This window comes from Tursiops truncatus, chromosome 3 (genome assembly GCF_011762595.2).
Source record: "Tursiops truncatus isolate mTurTru1 chromosome 3, mTurTru1.mat.Y, whole genome shotgun sequence".
Classification (NCBI taxonomy): domain Eukaryota; kingdom Metazoa; phylum Chordata; class Mammalia; order Artiodactyla; family Delphinidae; genus Tursiops; species Tursiops truncatus.
In genome coordinates, this window is record NC_047036.1 from 166,058,249 (window position 1) to 166,078,964 (window position 20,716).

Below are 20,716 nucleotides of genomic sequence, written 5' to 3' on the forward strand. Positions count from 1 at the left end.
CTGGTACAAAGCTGGTGTCATCTGTCCCCAAACCTGGAGGTAATGAACTCTACCAACAGTCTGAATGCACTTGGGAGCCTATTCTTCCCCAGTCGAGCCTCCGTATGAGGATGCAGCCTGATTGCAGTTTTGAGAGACAATGAGACCTAGCTAAGGGGTGCCCAGACTCCTGCCTGGTCCACAGAAATTGTGTAACAATAAATGTGTGTGTTGTTTCAAGTTGTTAAATTTGTTACACAGCAATAGAAAACTAATACAAATTAGGAGTTTGGGATTAACTCCTAGTGTGTATACATAGATACACACTATTCTGTATAAAATAGATAACCAACAAGGACCTACTGTATAGCACAGGGAAATATACTCAATATCTTCTAATAACCTATAATGAAAGAGAGTCTAAAAAGAATCTATCTATCTATCTATCTATTATCTATCTATCTGAATTACTTTGCTGTGCACCTGAAACTGACACAACATTGTAAATCAACTCTATTTCAATAAAAATTTTCATGAGAAAAAAAGTAGAAAACTAATACAATAGCAGAGTTACCCGATTCGAGATATCTTGTAGATTAAGAGTTATTTTGTGTATGGGGCATAGAGGGTCCTTGCTACGTGTTAGCTAATACTCATCACCAGCGTTGATATTGTCAAGATGCTCCTGGCAGAAGGCATCCTCATGTGCCAGTCTTTGTTTTTAAATGTGAATCCTCATTTTCTTTTAAATTGATGTATAACTGACATACATTATGTTAGTTTCAGATGCACAACATAATGGTTCAATATTTATATATACTATGAAATTATCACCACGATAAATTTAGTTAACATCTGTCACCATACAGTTACATTTTTTTTTTCTTGTGATGAGGACTTTTAAGATCTCCTGTCTTAGCAACGTTCAAATATACAAGAGTATCATTAACTGTATCACCATGCTGTACATTACATCCCCAGGAATTATTTATTTTATAGCTATAAGTCTGTACCTTGTGACCCCCTTCACTCATTTCACCCACCCCCACCCCTTTATAGGTTATTAAAAAATATTGAGGGGCTTCCCTGGTGGCGCAGTGGTTGAGAGTCCGCCTGCCGATGCAGGGGACACGGGTTCGTGCCCTGGTCTGGGAAGATCCCATATGCTGCGGAGCGGCTGGGCCCGTGAGCCATGGCCGCTGAGCCTGCACGTCCGGAGCCTGTGCTCCGCAACGGGAGAGGCCACAACAGTGAGAGGCCCGCGAACCGCAAAAACAAAACAAAACAAACAAACAAACAAACAAAATATATATATATAGTCCACTGTGCTATACAGTAGGTCCTTGTTGTCTACCTATTTTATATATAGTGGTGTGTATATGTTAATCCCAAACTCCTAATTTATCTCTCCCTGTATCTTTGTTTTAAATTTTTTGCTTTGTCGTCTTTATTATTGCCCTCATTCTACTTGTTTATTGTGTTGTTCTGTTTATAATTTCTTAAGCTGGATATTGGTCTCATTTGTTTTCAGCTTTTTTTTTTCTTTTCAATTGTAGGCATCTCAGGTTGTACATTTCTGACTATGAAAACAGAAATAAGAAAGTTATATACAGTATGTTAGAAGTGATCTGTTCTAGGAGGAAAATACAGAGAAAGTGGGTATGGAGTGTATTAGTTTCCTAGGGCTGCCTTAACAAAATACCACAGACTGGGTGGTTTAAACCACAGAAATCTTTTTTCTCACAGTGTTGGAGGCTGAAGGTCCCAGATCCAGATGCTGGCTGATTCAGATCCTGGGGAGAGCTTTCTTTCTGGCTTGCAGATGGCTGCTTTCTTGTTGCATCCTCACATGGCTTTTCAGTGGGAAAGAGAGTGAGCTATCTGGTGTCTCCTCTTATAAGGAAACAAATCCTACTGGATTTGGCCCCTGCTGACTTCATTTAACTTTAATTACTTCCTTAGAAGCACCATCTCCAAATACAGCCACACTGGGTGTTAGGGCTTCAACATATGAATTCTGGGGGGACACATTCAGTCCGTTACAGGGGGGCTGAGGGGTTGCATTTTTAAATAAGATGACCACAGAAACAGTGACTGTTGGGCAAGTGATCATGATTTTCACAAATGTCATGGCTATCATGTTTAAGAAATTTCCCTTGTTCTGAGTGAATCATTTTGTAGTTGGATTCTAGAAGATCGATTTATGGTTCTTAATGGGAGGATGAAAGAAATCAAGCGCTAATTGACTTAAATGTCTAATTGGTGATGGTGGGTTTCAGAGGATGGTCATCAGGCGAGGCATTTTAACAAGAGCTTGAAGCCACAAAGAGATGAAAAGATGATTCTGCTGGCCAGCGCCAACAGACAGTTCACTGCAATCATTAACTGTTTTTGCTCTGTTATCTGGGTTGTGAACAAAGAAATGAGCCTGAAATGTAGATGCTTCTCATACATTGTAACCAGGCTGTTTGACACCATACTAGGATCCCAGTTTCTTTTTAGTCACCCCATGTCCATGGGGACCACCTGTTACCAAAACAAATGTGAATTAACGTCTCTCATACTGATGACTATAGAGAGCATTCCCATTTCTTGCTTTTACTTTGTTGTTATTTTGGGTTTGGGTCCTCTGGTTAGTTGATACATATGCTGAAAGAAAAAGAAATTCCTTTCTGGATTAGTTAACCAATGTGTACTCTACAATCAGTACCTGCAGGTTACAAAACAAAGTACTGCCTCACTGGTTACTACCCTTGTTTCTAGAAACATTTTGGTTTGTGGGTTTAGAGTGGTGAAACACTGCCATCTTCAGAGCGTATTTGGGAATTTAAAAGAAGGGTGTTCTACAGGTGTTTTTGTTTTTAGCCTTTGGAAAAATGGATCAAAGTAGCAGAAAATCCTAATTCAAATGGGCTAGAGAGATTACAAAATCATGATGATAAGGATCCTTTCAGATGTTTTGCTTCTCTTCTGTTTCTCTCTCTCTCTTTCTCTTTCTCTCTCTGTCTCTCTAGCAGAATGCTTAAGAGTACTGATTCTGGAGTGAGATTGTCAGATTTTTAATCTCTTAGGAGCTGCGTGACCTTGGGCAAGTCATTTAATCCCTCTGTGCCTCCCTGTCTCGGTTTCCTCATCTGAAAAATCGCATCGTAACTCAGGTTCTCTGAAAAGCAGACACCAAAACAGACTCAGATGTGTGGATAAATGGGAAAAGGAGCTCTCAGCGCAGTGCTGAGAAAGTCTCTGTAAGGCCAATGGGGTGCCCCAGGGCAAAGAGTGCCTGTCAGAGGGGTCCTGCATTGGGCAGAAATGACCTGGCTCTGGTCCTCCCATCCATCAGGCTCAGGTATTAGTTGGGAGCAGCCCAGGGACAACGTGGCTTTGGTGTGAACCCTGAAGCAGGTCTGAAGGTGCAGCAGCTGGAGGTGGTCAATTTATTGTATCCCCATGACAAGTTCTCAAAAAGGGAGATCTGAGCAGCGCATGACGGCTGAAAAAAGGGATAATGATATCTTCCTTATAGGGATGGTGAGAGGGTTAAATGAGTTAATACCTGAAAGCCCTTAGCACAATGCCTGGTGATTGAAGTGTGAATTTATATGCTTTTCTATCACATTGGGGAAGTAGTGCAAATTCCTATTTTATTCACTGTTTGTTTATCAGGAAGGGAGTTTGGATTTGGATCAAATGCTAAGCTGATGGCTTCTGTTTGTCCCTCCCCAGGACCACTCTCCATGCTATTTCACCATGTTCTCTGCCCACAAAGGCCGACCTATGTGGACTGCAACAGGCACCCTTGCCCTCTGGCTTCAGTGGGTTCTGACAGTAACGTTGCTCTTCATTGTCAAGGTGGAGACCTGGAAGGGTGGAGAGTGGGGAGAGGGAGGGCGGGGTAGTTATTCCCCTGGCTGATTTCTTGTGTTACCGAGTCCAAGCTCGTACTGCTCGCTGCATGGCAGGCCAAAATATCGAGAGATGAGTTGTTGGGTCAAGGAATAGCGACTTTATTCAGAAAGCCAGCAGACCGAGAAGATGGTGGGCTAGGTCCCAAAGAACCATCTTGCCCAGGTTTGGATGCTAGTTTCTTTTATAGAACAAAGAGTGGGAGGTGAGGAGGTAAAGTAAAAAAGGCAGTAAGTTGTTGCAAATATCAATATTTCTTGGTTCTGGCCAGATTCTTGAGGGGATGTGTTAATTTCTTCCTTCCTGCAGCCATTCACAGGTGGGCTGGTCAGGAGGTTTCCTGTGAGCTAAAAAAAGAGGTATAATAGTTTAGCTTCGTGCTCTTCACCTGGGAAGCAGGGTTCCCAGAGATGGGCCATTATGTATAATTTAAGCTTATAGGCAACATCCCTTTGTAATAGAATACAAAGGTTCTTCCCTATTACAACACTGAAGCTTACTCTTTGGTCTAAGTTGCTGCCTTTCTAGAAGCCATCCACCATGCCATGAAGATACTCAAGCAGCCCCAGGGAAAGGTCCATGTGGAGGGGAACTGGATTAATTCACTTCCCCCTTATTATGGTATGTGATTGCCATTTTCCCCACATCTTGGCCATTACATGATCTTATTAAACTTAAAAAAAAATTCTCATTGATAAATGATGAAAGGAATTTTGGTGTTTCACTTTATAGTTTTCTTTTTATGAGAGCCATTTGAATTTTTTGGTGAACGGTGTGTTCTTAAAATTCGCCCTTTTCTCTCATGGATTCTTGGTCTTTTTCTTATTGCTTGGTAGGAGTTCTTTAATTTTAATAAATTAGCCTTTGTGATGAGTTGCATTTCCCTCTGTCTTTTGTCTTTGCCATGTGGGGTCTTTTTGGTTTGTTTGTTTTAATGGACACAAATTTATTACTTTTTAACTTGTGGCTTCTTGTTTGGTTGAGGGTGTTGGTTGCTGGTGTTTCTACCAATTCTTATTTTGGGACAAAGAGAGGAAGTATTCTGGGACTCTGTTTGTCACTTAGGTTGGAGAACCTAGTGGGTTGCCTCTTGAACACTTGTTGAGATTCTGATCATCGCTGGGGATACTCACATCTTGTCTTGGGAAGACAAGAGAAGCAGGCTGGGGTGTGGTTTGGGTGAGGATGGTGTGGTGTTTCCTGGGTGTCCTTTCTTCTTTGGAGTGTAGGGGATTGGTTGTTCCTTTCGGGGGTTTCCATCATCATTTACGTTGGATGCATATGGATCGTTTGATGAAGTTCTTCTGTCTCTAATGTTGGGATAAGTGGGGGTGGGGTGTCATAGGCTGAGGCTCCTGCCATTTCTGGTCTGGAGATCTGGGGGGGGGTGGTTATTGCTTGGCGCTCTTATCTTTTCTAGTGTTGGGTGGACTTGACACAGTTACTGGCTGGAGATTCTCTTGTCTCTAGTTTGGGGACAAGTTTGGGGGCATTAGATGGGGCTCCACTTATCTCTGGTTGGGGGGCTGAAAGAGTCACTCTCTGGGACTCCCCTTGTCTGTATTTTTGGTATAGGTTGGGTGGGTTACTGGAGTGAGTTGCCCATTCTCTAGTGATGCAGGGAAGCTGAAGGAGTCCCTTCTGGGGCTGCTGTCATTTCTAGAATTTGAAGTGACTATGGGGTGCTTGTTGGAATTCCCAACATCTCTCATTTTGAAGGAATAGAGGTGTTGCTTGTTAGGACCCTGTCTTTTGTGCTTGGGGTGACTGGGGGATTGCTACCTGAGATCCTGTTGCCTCTAGTGTTGGGAGGGGACGGGTGGTCACTTCATAGGGCTTCTGTAAGCTCCAGAGTTGGATGCAGACTTTGAGCATCACCTTGTGGGCTTCCTATAAGCTCTAGTCTTAGAGGGTGAGCTGGGGGGTCACTTGCTGTGTCTCCTCCAACACCCCTAGTTTTGGGGGGTCGGTTCAATGAGATTTTAGAACATTCTTTTAAAAAATTTTAGATTTCCAAAGAAGTTATAAAACCACACAGGGTGTTTTATATGGTCAATATTTACTCATGTTTTATGCTTCCTGCTGACCTCCATCTGGCTGCATCTTTTTATTTGTTTTATTTATTTATTTATGGCTGTGTTGGGTCTTCATTGATGCATGCGGGCTTTCTCTAGTTCTGGCTGTATCTTTTTGTTTGTTTATTTATGGCTGTGTTGGGTCTTCATTGATACGTGCGGGCTTTCTCTAGTTGTGGCGAGCAGAGACTACTCTTTGTTGTGGTGTGCGGGCTTCTCATTGTGGTGGCTTCTCTTGTTGTGGAGCACAGGCTCGAGGCGCGTGGGCTTCAGTAGTTGTGGCGCGCAGGCTTAGTTGCTCCGCAGCATGTGGGATTGTCCCGGACCAGGGATCAAACCCACGTCCCCTGCATTGGCAGGAGGATTCTTAACCACTGTGCCACCAGGGAAGTCCCCTGGCTGCATCTTGACTGCAACTTCATGAGGGAGCCTGAGCTAGAACTACATAGCTCATCTGTTTCTGAACTTCTGGTCTACATAAATTGTGAGATTATGTCTGTTGTTTTAAACCAATAAGTTTTGGGGCTCATTTGTTACACAACAGATAATTTACACATCCAGCGAGTGTTCCCAAGATGTCTGAGGGATGAGAGGTCAGCAAACGCTTTCCCAGAGCCACTGCATTCATATCTACCTATTATGGATTCTCTTGTGCACAGAAAGGTAGGAGTTACTACTGAAAGATTTCCCACAATGATTACATCCATAGGGTTTTTCTCCAGTGCGAGTTCTCATGTGTTTCTTAACAGATGAGAGATTATTAAAGGCTTTCCCACAGTCACTACATTTATAGGGTTTCTCTCTATTATGTGTTCTCTTGTGCACTGTAAGAGAAAAGCTACTGCTGCAGGATTTTCCACAATCATTAAATTCACAGGGTTTTTCTCCAGTATGAGTTCTCACATGCTGCATCAGATGTGAGCTCTTCCTAAAGGTTTTCCCACAATCACTGCATTCATAAATTTCTCCCCCATATGGATTCTATTGTACCCAGTAAGGAAGGACCTCATGCTGAAGGCTTTCCACACTGATTACATTCATAATGATTCTCCCTTGTATGAATTCTCCTGTGCCTTTTGAGGATACATCTGGTGCGGAAAACATGAAAACACTGGTTACATGAATAGGGGTTTCTCCAGTGTGAGTTCTCACATGCAGTCTGAGGGATTATTGAAGGTTTTCCCACAGTTGTTGCATCCATAGGGTTTTTCCCCATTATGTATTCTCTTATGAACAGTGAGGTAGGATCTGCTGCTGAAGGATTTGCCACATTGATTACAATGATAGGGTTCTTCTCCAGTATGAATTGTCTTCTGCTGAGTAAGGTTTAATTTTATGCTGAAGACTTTAAAACACTGATTACATTCCTTGAGCTTCACTCCAAGAAGACGTTTCTCCTGTTGATTATGAGATGAATGACAACTATAATTTACAGTACTTTTAATATTCAATGCTATCATAGGAATTCTCCCTCCCAGGGACTCTGTTATATATAAAATTATTATAATTTGTGTGTTTGCTACACTGAGTGCTTGTATATGGTTTCTGCTAGTCTGAGTTCTTAGAAGCTAAAAAAGATAGATGTTTTGCCACATCAAAGCCTTTATCCTATTCACAGAGCATTTTCTGATAAGTTTAAGACTGATTTATGTTTGAAACACTCAATATCTGAGTCACATTTATGCAAACAATTACTTGTAGGAATGCTCAAAGAAAAAATAATTTTGGAGATAACTTATACTTTACTCCAAATTCACAACAGTTTCATGGTATCTCTCCAGAGGTAACATTTTCTCTTGGGAAAATGACTCTCTTGGTAACTTTGTGGCTTTTCTAATTTATGGCATCTTTCCACTGTGGAAAATCAGAACTCTTACTATTGTGATACCTTTAGAGTGCTCTTTTCTAAAAACATGCTGCTTAGAAGTTAACCCTTTGGCTTTAAGTAGAACCTCCAAATCTGAAAAAAATTGAAAATAAATTTAAGTTGATGAGAAAAGAAAAGGTATAAAGCATCTATTAGTGAAGGCAGACCCTTCACTAAGGGATTAGGGTTTTTTAGGAGGTTTGCAATAAGAGGGACATGGGTATGAAGTTTTAGGTATTCATCTGAAGCCAAAATTAGGTGTGAGATGATGAACAGAAAGTTAAAGAGAAAGGAAAAGAAAGTACACAAGGAAGCTCATACCAAATGGTCTTGGACTTGTCAGAAAAAAAGGGCATTTTACAGTGTTTCCCAGGACATTTCCTAATGTAATACTAAACTCCCAAGCCACGGGAGATATTCCTCACAAGGAGTCATATCTACCTTGTACTCACCTGGACAGGTGTCTGGGGTAATTCCTCTCTCCTCTGTCATCACTTTATCTTCTTGCTCCAATTTGGAGATCTGACTGGGTTTATCAATTTGATTACCAATATATGGAGAAAGCATACATGATATAGGGAGACTATGCAGGGGAAAACAGTGAAACTGAAGCCAACACTTCTGAAGATGAGCAGGCAGGAGCAATGGAATATTTATCCCTAAATTTGAATAATATAGTAACCACTTATCTTTCATAAAAAAAATGTAAGTGTCCTCAGTCAATATATCTAGGGTGATTTGGGGATAACTGGTTCCAGAAGCTCATGCACAAATTCAAATGCAGACTTAAAAGCCCCAAAACTTTTATCCATAGTCAGGGCATGGAATAGATCTTCAGTTCATAGGGAAGAGATTAGATTACCCATGCGGGTAGGGACCATATGTGTCTCATTCTCCACTGTATTCCTAATTCCTAGCACAGACCTATGTACACAGAGGTGCTTAAGAAAAGACTTGTGAAATGAACCTATCTATGAAACAGAAACAGAATCATGGACATAGAGAACAGACTGGTGGCTGCCAAGGGGGATGGGAATGGGGGAGGAATGGAGTGGGAGGTTGGGGTTAGCAGATGTAAGCTTTTATATATAGAATGGATAAACAACAAGGTCCTACTGTACAGCAGAGAGAACTATATTCAATATCCTATGATAAATCATAATGGAAAAGGATATATATATATAAAGAACGTATATATGTGTATAATTGAATCACTTTGCTCAACAGCAGTAATTAACATAACATTGTAAATCAGCTATACTTCAATAAAAAAAGACTTGTGAGAAGTGATGTCAGTAAAAATGGTGGAGCAGGGAACCCCCAGAGTCCAATACACCACAGAAAAACAGCAAATAAACTGGCAAAAACTGTCAGCATCAACTTTATTGAAAGTCTTGGAAGTTATCGTAAGTTTACAGCAATCAGGAAAATACTTAATCAAGACCAAAAGGTGAATCTGGTAAGAGAGCTTTGTGACATTTTCACTAACCCTGGCCTCATCACCTGCTCCTCACTTTGGCAGCCACACTGAAATCAACAGTCTGCGTTCCTAGTATTGGTGGGAGCAGAATGGATCTTGTGCTCAAAGAATTGTGGTTGTTTGTTTTGACCTATCTGGTGGCTCCTGAAGGATTGGCTCAAAGGGTTTGCTTTTATTTTGTCTGACTTCAAACTCTCCCAGGGCTGAGGTGGCAACAGGGAATGGAGGACCAGAGCATGGGCTGAACACATTTAAATATATCAGCCACTGCTGCCTGGGGCAAGGGAAAATCATTGAAGCAAATGTAAGACTAACCAAAAGGTCTGGGAGCAAAAGTAGGGAATTAGATGCTTTGGGGAAAAAGGGCTTTGAAAAGCTCTCACATATTCCTAGGAATATAGAAGGCCATGCACATAGCCACAGCTGGGTACAGTTGGGTACATGTTCAGGAAAGACCTGAGAAGGCACTAAGACCTCACCTCTGATTGACCTTCAGGCTCTGCACAAGCAAGAAGTAAAGGCTAAAGCAGAGTTGTAAACTGCCTGTTTTGAAGGCATGGTCCTACATACACACAGAGACCATCTAAAAAGACTGAGAGTTTGGGGATTCCAGGTGTTTAAGGGAATCTATGACAAATCACTAGCTGACCATTAAGCTAACAGAATAGAGATTTCAGTGGCCACACACAACAAACACAGACATTACAAAATTAGTTCAGAAATGTCACCAAACAACACCAACAGCAACAAGTAACAACAAGCCTTGGGGATGGGGGAATCTTTGATTTATGGAATTGCCATATTATAATATTCCAAATGTACAGTTTTCAATAAAATAATTATGAGGCATGCAAAGAAACAAAAAAAGCATGGCCCATTACAGGAAAAGAAAATTAATAGAAACTGTCCCCTAGGAAGGAACTTAGTAGACAAAGACTTCAGATCAGCTATTTCTAGTATGCTCAAAGAGTTAAAGGAAACCACATTCAAAGAACTAAAGGAAACTGAATTCTCACCAAATATACACCATCACAAAGAGAGAGAAATTTATAAAAAGGAGCCAAATAGAAATTTGGGAGTTGACAAGTACAACAACTGAAATGAAAATTCAGTAGAGTAGTTCATTAGCAGACTTGATCTGGCAGGAGAAAGAATCAATGAACCTGAAGATAGATTAATTGATACTGCCAAATCTGAAGATGACAAAAAAAAAAAAAAAGAAAAAAGAAAAAACAACAGATCATAAGAAACCTTTGGGATACCATCAGACATCCAATATATGCATAATGGGATTCCTTTTATGCAGGAGAGACAGAAGAGACAGAGAAAGGGGAAGAAACAGTATTTGAAAAAAATAACGGCCCCCAAAATTCCCCAATTGATGAAAGTCATGAATCTACATATCTAAGAAACTTAAGAAACTCCAAACAGGATAAACTCAAAGAGATCCACACTGAGACATATAATAATCAAACTGTTGAAAGCCAAAGACAAAAAGAGTATCCTGAAAGCAGCTAGAGAGAAGAAACTCTTCATGTATAAGGGATAATCAATAAGATTAACAGCTGATTTCTCATCAGAAATCATGAAGGCCATAAGGCAGTGGAGCGACATATTCAAAGTACTTTGTTTTTTCAGCAAAACAAAAAAACCTGTCACACAAGAACTCTATCTCTGGCAAAACTATCCTTCAAGAAAATGAAAAGACAATCCATAGAACTGAAAAAATATTTGTGGACCATATATTTGACAAGGGTCCAGTATTCAGAATATATAAAGAACTCTTACAACTCAGCAACAAAAAGACAAATCAGTCCATCCCTCCCAAAATGGGCAAAGGACTTGAATAAATATTTCTCCAAAGAAGATATACAAATGACAAACAAGTATATGAAAAGATGATTGATCTCATTGTTCTCTAAAGAAATGAAAATAAAACCAACAATGAGATAGATACTACTTTGCACATACAAGGATGACTATAGTAATAAAAAAAAAAGAAAGAAAGAAGAGAAAAGAAAAATAAACAAGTGTTGGTGAGGATGTGGAGAACTGAAACTTTCATATATTGTTGTGGGAATGTAAATGGTGCAGCTACTATGGAGAACAGTTTGGAGGGTCCTCAAAAAGTTAACAGAATGACCATATGATTCAGCAATTCCATTCCTAGGTATACGCTCAAGAGAACTGAAAACAAGTGTTCAAGCAAAAATTTATACGTGAATGTTTGCAGCAGCCCTATTCACAATAGCCAAAAGGTAGAGACAACTCAGATGTCCATCAGCTGATAAGTGGATACTCAAAAAGTGGTTTATATATACAACAGAATAACATTCAACCATAAAACAAAGAATGAATCCATGCTACAGGATGGCTGAACCTTGAAAACATTATGCTAAGCAAAAGAAGCCACACACAAAGGCCATGTATTATATGATTCCATTTAGATGCAATGACTAGAAAAGGAAAATCCATAGGGACAGAGAGTAAATAAATGGTGGCCAGTGGCTGGGGCTAGACACGATGATCATGGGGTTTATTTCTGGTGTGATAAAAATGTTCTGGAATTAGATAGTAGTGATGGTTGCCCAACACTGTGACATTACTAAAAGTCATTGAATTGTACATTTAAAAATAGTAAAATGGTGAATTTTTCTGATCTGTTAATGTTATATGAATTTTTTTTAAAGTCTTGTTACCTGAGTCATTAAATAAATGCAGGAATGATGTTAGGCTTACCGAGTGATGCCAGGTTCCTGCAGTTCTCCAGCACCACATCTTTATACAGTGTTCTGTGAGAAGGGTCCAACAGTGCCCACTCTTCCTGGGTAAACTGTCTGGCCACATCCTTGAAGGTCACAAAGTGCTAAACCATCACTAACATCATGGCTAGCCAAGGACCACCTTCACCAAAGTTGAGAGGAAAAGGGCCGAGGATGACAGAACTAGGGATGAGAAACCCAAAGCACAAGTTGTGTAGACTGGGTTCTAAGCTCTGCTCTCATTTGCTTCTCAGCTCAGCCCTCAACGCTCACCTCCTGTCTACTTGTGCCCACTCCCGAGGTTCAATGCATCTCTAACATGCAGGTGATTTTCATTTCCTTTGAGAAAAAAAATGTGTGAGCTCCTGCAATCTTATTTCCCTCAATCTTCAAGTTTGAGCATAGGCCTGGGATACTGTCAAAATCAGAGAAACACTTGGTAAATGAATGAATGATTTCTCAATGGTCATCATCAATTTCTTGAGTTTAGGACACAGTCAAGTCTTTGCTTCAAAACTCTCAGCAGAACATGGTGTAGACAGTGACCCTGGAGGAAGCTCTACAATGCAGTAAATGCTGACATATGCTAACACTGTTTGGGTTGCCCCAAACCCTCCATCAGATGCCTGAAGACCTGATTTGGCTCTGATCCTGCAGGTCATTGAAGGATAACAAGTCCAACTTCTGGTCAAAGGAATAATGATTTGGAAACAGGAATACCTGACTCACCTGTAACCAGTTTGTCAGGAAGCCATTAGCCAACCCTTCCTCCTCTGTGCATCCTTTCTGGTGAGAGGCTGGGTATAGGGAAGACTGAGCTGGAGAAGAAGAAATGTCCCAAGAATCCAGGCTTGCCCCCTGTTCTCACACTCACAAATCTGGAGGCTCCCCCACCTACTTGTGATTGACTGTATCCCCAACACACACACACACACACACACACAGAGCTTTCATAAGAAACCAGAGCACAGCCCTGCCTCACCCACAGCCAGAAGAGAGGGCCAAGCGTCTTAATGCACTCAAGGAAGAGATTATCATTCCCATTTCACAGATGAAGAAACTGAAGTTCGAGGGATATCATTGTTATTTTATCAAGTTTATAGAAAGAATCAGAGGTACAATTCAAAAGCTTCTGCACATTCACCACCAAGGTGACATCTCCACAGACACTCAAATCACCACAAAGTCCCAAAGCCCTGAACCACATAATCAGGTACCAGAAACCTCAGGGCTCCTGCGTCTCCACTCCTACCTCACCTGCTCAGCCCCCTGCCCTGCATGTGCTCTGTGGTACAGGGGCCTTAAACGCCTGGGCTGTGAGGATCCCACAACTCACCACAAGTGGGGGATACAACCATGGTCGCCATCCTGTGATTCAGACGGTACGTTTTCCTGAACAACAGGGAGCAGAACAAGGACGATCCTCCTCTTATCCCCACTGCACTCAAGACAGGGCTCTGGAATAAACGGGAAAATATGAAGTCTTCACAGCCTCTCTTCCTCTCCAGTTTACTGAGGATGAATCTTTCTTAGCCTGTCTGTCATGTCCTCCTTCAAACTGTACTATATTTTAATACTGGGTCTTTATTTTGCTTAGCAGGTGATGAGCTCAGGATCACGTGATGGCAAAACGCGTCTGCCTCTGCCCACAATGGTGGCTACTTCTCCATCCACCTTAAAACCTCGCCTGTGCTGTGTCTCAGGGCACATTCTTCCCATCTACGTGGTTGTCACAAACACACTCCCAGCTACACTCCCTCATGTGTTTGTTTTGAGTGACTAAGGTTTGGGATAATTTTTCATGCAGCAATAGATAATGAATACAGCCTCACTTTTAGTAGATGATCCTGCATCTCAAACCAGGGCTTGAACCTGTGTCCCCTGCATTGGCAGGTGGGTTCTTAACGACTGTGCCACCACGGAAGTCCCTCAATGAAGTATTTTTCGTAGTGAAATAAATCTATCCTAAGAGCAGTTTTCTTTCCAGTTACCACCCAGTCTCTCTCCCTCATCAGCCAAAGTTTTTTTCACTTTATCTCATTTTCTCCCCTATTGCTCACTCAACACAGTACATTCTGGTTTTCTGGTTTCTACCAACAACAATCCAATGACAATGTCCTTGGTAGACTCCCTGGTGATATTATTCTAGTAACACAGATGCAGACTGCAACTATACTGATACTATTTCTTATCTATCAGATCAAGAAAAATCCTTTATTGAAAAGTCTGTCTGGAAAGGCACGCTCATACCCAGCTGGGGTACAACTCCTACAGAAGGGAATTTGTCACCATCAAGAAAAACTGCAAAACCTTTTACTTTTTTCTCCATCAATACCACTTCTAGGACTTTATCTCAAAGACACAGAGATAGTAAAAGACACGTGTAAGACTATTTAATGTGGCATTATTTATAACAGCAAATGACTAGAAATGATACAAATGACCATCAATAGGGAACTGATGGAATAAACTATGGGATAGCCACATAATAAAGAATCATGTGACCATTAAAATATAAGCATATCTCTAGGTATTCATAGAGATAATTTTCCCCAGTAAATATAAGGGGGGAAAATCAAGGTACAAAACACTGTATGGAATGTTTCCTTTTTATAAGAAGGGAAAGGCCAGGAGATATCTCTCTCTCACACACACCCCTACCTGCTTATACAGGTATATGCAAAAGACATGCTGAGAGGATAAAACAAACGTATGTAAATGGTAACCAATAAGGGAAGAAGAATAACTGAGGAGACAGGAATTGAATCTAGACTTCCCTGAACACGTTTTTTTAATATGTTTTTGACTTTGGAACTATGTTTTAAAAATACAACTGTAATCCTCAAAACTGAAAACAAATAACTAAATGAGCCTAATTGCACATCAACTTGGAAACAGGATTACAACACAGTTTGAAAAAGAATGCTTTCACCTGACTTTCAAACAAAGCACATTGCTAATTCAGCCAGTTTCCTACTGATGGACGTGTGAGTTGTTTCTCTTCTTTTGCTGCTGCAAGTAATACTCCCATGAATAAACTCGTGTGTATATGTTGTTTTGTACTTTGGGAGGTCTATGTTCAGAGTATCTTTCCAGAAGTGAGACTGCCAGGTAAGAACAGCAAAATTTCTGAGTGTAATTTGTTATATATACTGAGGGAAAATATCATTAACTAAATAAATTAATGTTATTAGGAACTGATATTTTTAATATAACATATAAGGGATTAATATAAAATCAAAGAAGAAAAAAACCACTGTGAAGTTAAATTTCAATTAGAAATATCATCTTAAATTCATGATTAAAAATATATATAGGGCTTCCCTGGTGGCGCAGTGGTTGAGAGTCCGCCTGCCGATGCAGGGGACACGGGTTCATGCCCCGGTCTGGGAAGATCCCACATGCCGTGGACCCATGAGCCATGGCCGCTGAGCCTGCGTGTCCGGAGCCTGTGCTCCGCAACGGGAGAGGCCACAGCAGTGAGAGGCCCACGTACCGCAAAAAAAAAAAAAAAAAAAAAAAAAATATATATATATATATATATACACATATATATATTTCCTAGCTATATCCAGTGGAGAGGTCCTAGAAGCAATGATACTCCATCTGCCCCACCCTCACCCCATTTAAGGGACCAGCTTGCACGCCCTCCATCCCGCTCTGGGAGCGAGCAAGCGAACTGATTACTTGTTTTCTCTCCCTTGAGTCCCAAAAAAGCCTTGCCTCAATTCCTCGTCTGACCTCTTATCGATTTCTATTGATTAAAGAGTCCAAGGGCCCTGGTCGGCAACAGAACCTGTCGTTATAAGTTGCACATAATACTCACCTGGTCACATAGAAAACCACAGAGCAGCGAGCACAGGTAGAACTTGAGGCTATTTTCAAAACAAGCTTGAGCTCCAGAGATGAGTTTCTTGTCTGGGGGAAAAAAAAAGTACAAATATTGCTTTTGAGGCTTTTCATAGCGAGTAATACAGTTATTGGATAGAAAGACCCCCTCCCCCCATTCACCTTTTGTGTGTGTATGTACTGATTTAACTGTTGACCATGGCTGGGTTTTCCTGAATCCTAGCCAGCCATCTGCTCCCCAAGTGGAGAAGACAGCGTCACATTGTGTGCATTTGACTTGCTCAACTCATTTGGCTGCACAGAGATTTTATGGCGACTCCGGACACTTTAAACATAGCTTGTCACTCTGGGACCCTATACGTGACTCAGCTGAATTGCAAACAATTTCCACAGTTCATTCAGGACTTTGGTGCATTTAAGGCTCTTGAGCTGGGTTTCCCAACCTGGGCGCTGCTGACAATTGGGGCTGGAAAATTCCTTGTCGTGGGGGCCGTCCTGTGCACTGTGGGAGGTTGAACATCATCCCTGGCCACCACGCCCTCTCTCCTTCCCAGTTTGGTACTTTGGCCTCCAGACATGGCCCAAAGTACCCTGGGGTAGGGATGGGGCGCAGAATGGCCCATAGGTGAGGGTGATGCGGGAGACTCTCTGAAGAGGTGGCAGCGCGTCCTGAGCTGGTTGAAAACAACAGCTTCTCCAGCCTGAGGGAATGACCTGAGGCCCCAGGGGAGGTATGGGGGCTCCGGAGCCGGTGACCGGGGGCTGCGTGCGGCCCATGCCCCCTCCCCGAACTCCTATCAGAGCCCTCTGCCCGGCCGCCCGCCGCTCACGGAGTCCTGCCCGCCATTCGGGCTTTGGCTAGGACATCCCGACACCAGGAGACCAGCTGCCCTTGTCGAGACTCCAAGCTGCCACCCCCGCGCCGGCCCAGCCCCTGGCCCCTACCCCGACGCCACCGCACTTCCGCTTCCGGTCTCGGCTCTTGCTGAGTGTGCTGGCGGGGGCGGCTCCTGCGCATCCCAGCCTCTGGACGAGGCCTTTTAGTTTGCTTAGTTTGTACAAGGTTGGGCTGTGGGCTGGGTCAGCTGTGGGGTGGGGTCCACCTGGGAGTGACTGTGCTGAAGAGGGACGCCGTGGGCGGGGACCAGGCTGTGGGTGGCCCCCGGCCCGATGGGCGTGGCTCTCCAGGGGCGGAGCTGGGAGCGGGTGGCAGGTTTCCGAGACGAATGTGTGGCAAGGATAAGGCTAGGGTGGAGTGTGGGATGGGATGGGGCTCTTTTCTACATGGAAAGTAGAAGGAGGGAAACTTACACCGTGCAAACACTGATTAAAAAAAAGCCAAGTGTCTATACTAATGTCAAATAAAATGGTTTACCGATCAAAGCAAATGACTAGTGACTAAGAGGGATGATGTACCGTGAAAAAAGGGTCAACCCATCAAGAAGACGGTAATTGCAACAGAACGTCAGTATACATGTATTAAAAACTAATATTACTGAAAGGAGAAATAGACAAATCCAAAATTACAGTTGGGAACTTCCACACCCTCTCTCAACATCTCCCTCCACAACTGATAGTATTATTAGAGAAACAAGAATAGACGAGTACCGAACAATGCCATCACACAACAGTATCAATTGACTTTTTTTTGTTGTCGATGTGGACCATTTTTTAAGTCTTTACTGAATTTATTACAATGTTGCTTCTGTTTTATGTTTTGGTTTTTTGGCTGCGAGGCATGTGGGATCTTAGCTCCCCCACCAGGGATAGAACCCACACCCCCTGCACTGGAAGGCAAAGTCTTAATCACTGGACTGCCAGCGAAGTCCCTCAATTGACTTTTGTAAGCCACTCAGTTGACGTTTGTAGGACACGTCACCCAACATCACACATTCTATTCAAGCACCCATGGAGTATTCACTAAGATAGATCATATTCTGGGTCATGAAATAAACTTCAATAAATTTAGAAGAATTGAAATCATACAGAGTATGTTCTCTGACCGTATCTCAAATTAATTTTGTCTGGAAAATCACCAAACAATTGGAAATGTACACATTTGTAAATAATCCATGGTTCAGATAGGAACTCTCAAAGGAAATAAAAATAAATAGAACCAAGTGAAAATGAAGATACATGTCAAAATTGTTGAGATGCAGCTAAAACAGTGACAAGAGAAAATTTACAATACTAAATATGTATATTAGAAAACAAGAAATGTCTCAAATCAGTAATCAAAACTCCCACCTCAAGAAATTAGAAAAAGGAAAAGAGCACTATAAGCACAAAGTAAGCCAAAGAACAAAAATCAATGACCTCGAAAACAAATACAATTTATATGGACATGAAAAGGATCACGAATATCCAAGGTGTTCTTAAAGAAGAAGTAACATGGAGAATGTATACTGCCAGATATCGACTTAGCATAAAACTACAATAGTTTAGAGTGTGTGGCTTGTGTGCAAAGATAAAAAAGATGGAACAGAATATAGAGTCTGCAAATACACATGCTGATAAATGGAACTCTGGCTTATGTCAAAGATGCCACTGCAGAGAAGTAGACAGAGGACAGTCTTTTAGTCAGTGGTGCTCCATAACTGGATATTTATATTAAAAAAAGAAGCATAACTCCTATTTCACAATATGCATAAAAAATCAATTTGCGGTGGATTTAAGATCTAAAGGTAGAACGTAAAACACAAAACCTTAGAAGATGGCCAATATCTCCATTGTGGGAGGCAAAATATTAAAAAAAATTTTTTTGACAGGAAATCAAAAGAACTAACCATGAAAGAAAAGTACCAAACATTTATTTTATTTTTTCCACAATATTTTTAATTTAATAAATTAAAAGGCAAAGACTAACTGTAACTCACAATCTTAACAGGTTTGGTGGAAACCTCCCTGGCGGTGGCTGGATTAGAAACATCAAGAGACCCAGCTTTCTTCTCCTTCTGGGATCCCTATTATGTGTAGATAGGCATGCTTTATATTACCCATAGTTCTCTTATATTGCTTTCATTTAAAAAAAATTTAGCTTTCTGTCTGCTGTTTTGATTGGGCGAAAGGGGGTTGGGGAAGGGAAGGACTGGGAGTTTGGGATTAGCAGACACAAACTATTATATATAAGATGGATAAACAATAAGGTCCTACTGTACAGCACAGGGAACTATATTCAATATCCTGTGATAAACTGTAATGGAAAAGACTATGAAAAAGAATATATATACTGTATGCATAACTGAATCATTTTGCTGTACAGCAGAAATTAACACAACATTGTAAATCAACTTAAATTGAATAAAATTTAAAAAAAGAGAGAGAGACACAGTTTTGCCTGTCTCTGCAGGCCTGGCCTACGGCGGGCTCAGTCTTGCCATGGTCAGAGTTTCCAATTTCCCAGAAGTACCAAACATTTAAAGGTTCATAAAATAAAGAGGCTACAATATAGGAGTTCCAGAGAGACGTACGTGAGATAGGAATAATACAGAGAAATTCGAGAAATAAAAACACTCAGAAAGTAGAGTCTTAAAGGCACAGCTGTCAGCTGGACAGTGAAGTAAACACTGCACAGTGAAGTAAAATGAGGATTAAAAAGAAAAACTGTTGAATTTGGCTTAATAGAAATTGTCGACATCCTTGACAGCACGGATTGGGTGGTGTAGTTGGAACAGACCTGATTTCAGTGGGTTGAGAAAAGAATGGGGCGTGGGAGAGAGGAATATTTAGACAGTAACAATCCTTGCAAATGTTTGCCTTGAAGATTAGCAGAGAAATGGGGAAACAGCTATGGAGAAAGACTTTGGGTTTAGGAAAGACAGATTTTATTTTATTTTTTATTTTTTGGCAGGGGGTCCCAAGGAGGATGAGTCCAGGGAAGTGTTTATTATTATTATCATCATTATTGTTCTATTATTGCATTAAATTATGAGACTCAAGGTATGTGGCATTAGAAATACACTGGATTGAGAGAAACCTATAAATAAACAAATAACAACTAAACAACATAATAAGGCGTCTGTACTTAAAAATCACTATGGGGGCTTCCCTGGCGCAGTGGTTATTTTTATTAATTAATTTTATTTTAAAAATTTTTATTAATTTATTTTTTAAAACATCTTTATTGGGGTATAATTGCTTTACAATGGTGTGTTAGTTTCTGCTTTATAACAAAATGAATCAGTTATACATATACATATGTTCCCATATCTCTTCCCTCTTGCGTCTCCCTCCCTCCACCCTCCCTATCCCACCCCTCCAGGCGGTCACAAAGCACCAAGCTGATCTCCCTGTGCTATGCGGCTGCTTCCCACTAGCTATCTTACCTTACGTTTGGTAGTGTATATATGTCCATGCCTCTCTCTCGCTTTGTCACAGCTCACCCTTCCCCCTCCCCATATCCTCAAGTCCGTTCTCTAGTAGGTCTGTGTCTTTATTCCTGTCTTACCCTAGGTTCTTCATGACATTTTTTCTTAAATTCCATATATACGTGTTAGCATACAGTATTTGTCTTTCTCCTTCTGACTTACTTCACTCTGTATGACAGACTCTAGGTCTATCCACCTCATTACAAATAGCTCAATTTCGTTTCTTTTTATGGCTGAGTAATATTCCATTGTATATATGTACCACATCTTCTTTATCCGTTCATCCGATGATGGGCACTTAGGTTGTTTCCATCTCCGGGCTATTGTAAATAGAGTTGCAATGAACATTTTGGTACATGACTCTTTTTGAATTATGGTTTTCTCAGGGTATATGCCCAGTAGTGGGATTGCTGGGTCATATGGTAGTTCTATTT

General features: G+C 41.2%; 1 pseudogene; it reads right to left on the reverse strand.

Moving 5' to 3' along the window:
• Positions 1 to 3,969: 3,969 nt before the first annotated feature.
• LOC101334688 (uncharacterized) lies at positions 3,970 to 17,006 on the reverse strand (annotated as a pseudogene).
• Between the last annotated feature and the right edge of the window lie 3,710 nt (positions 17,007 to 20,716).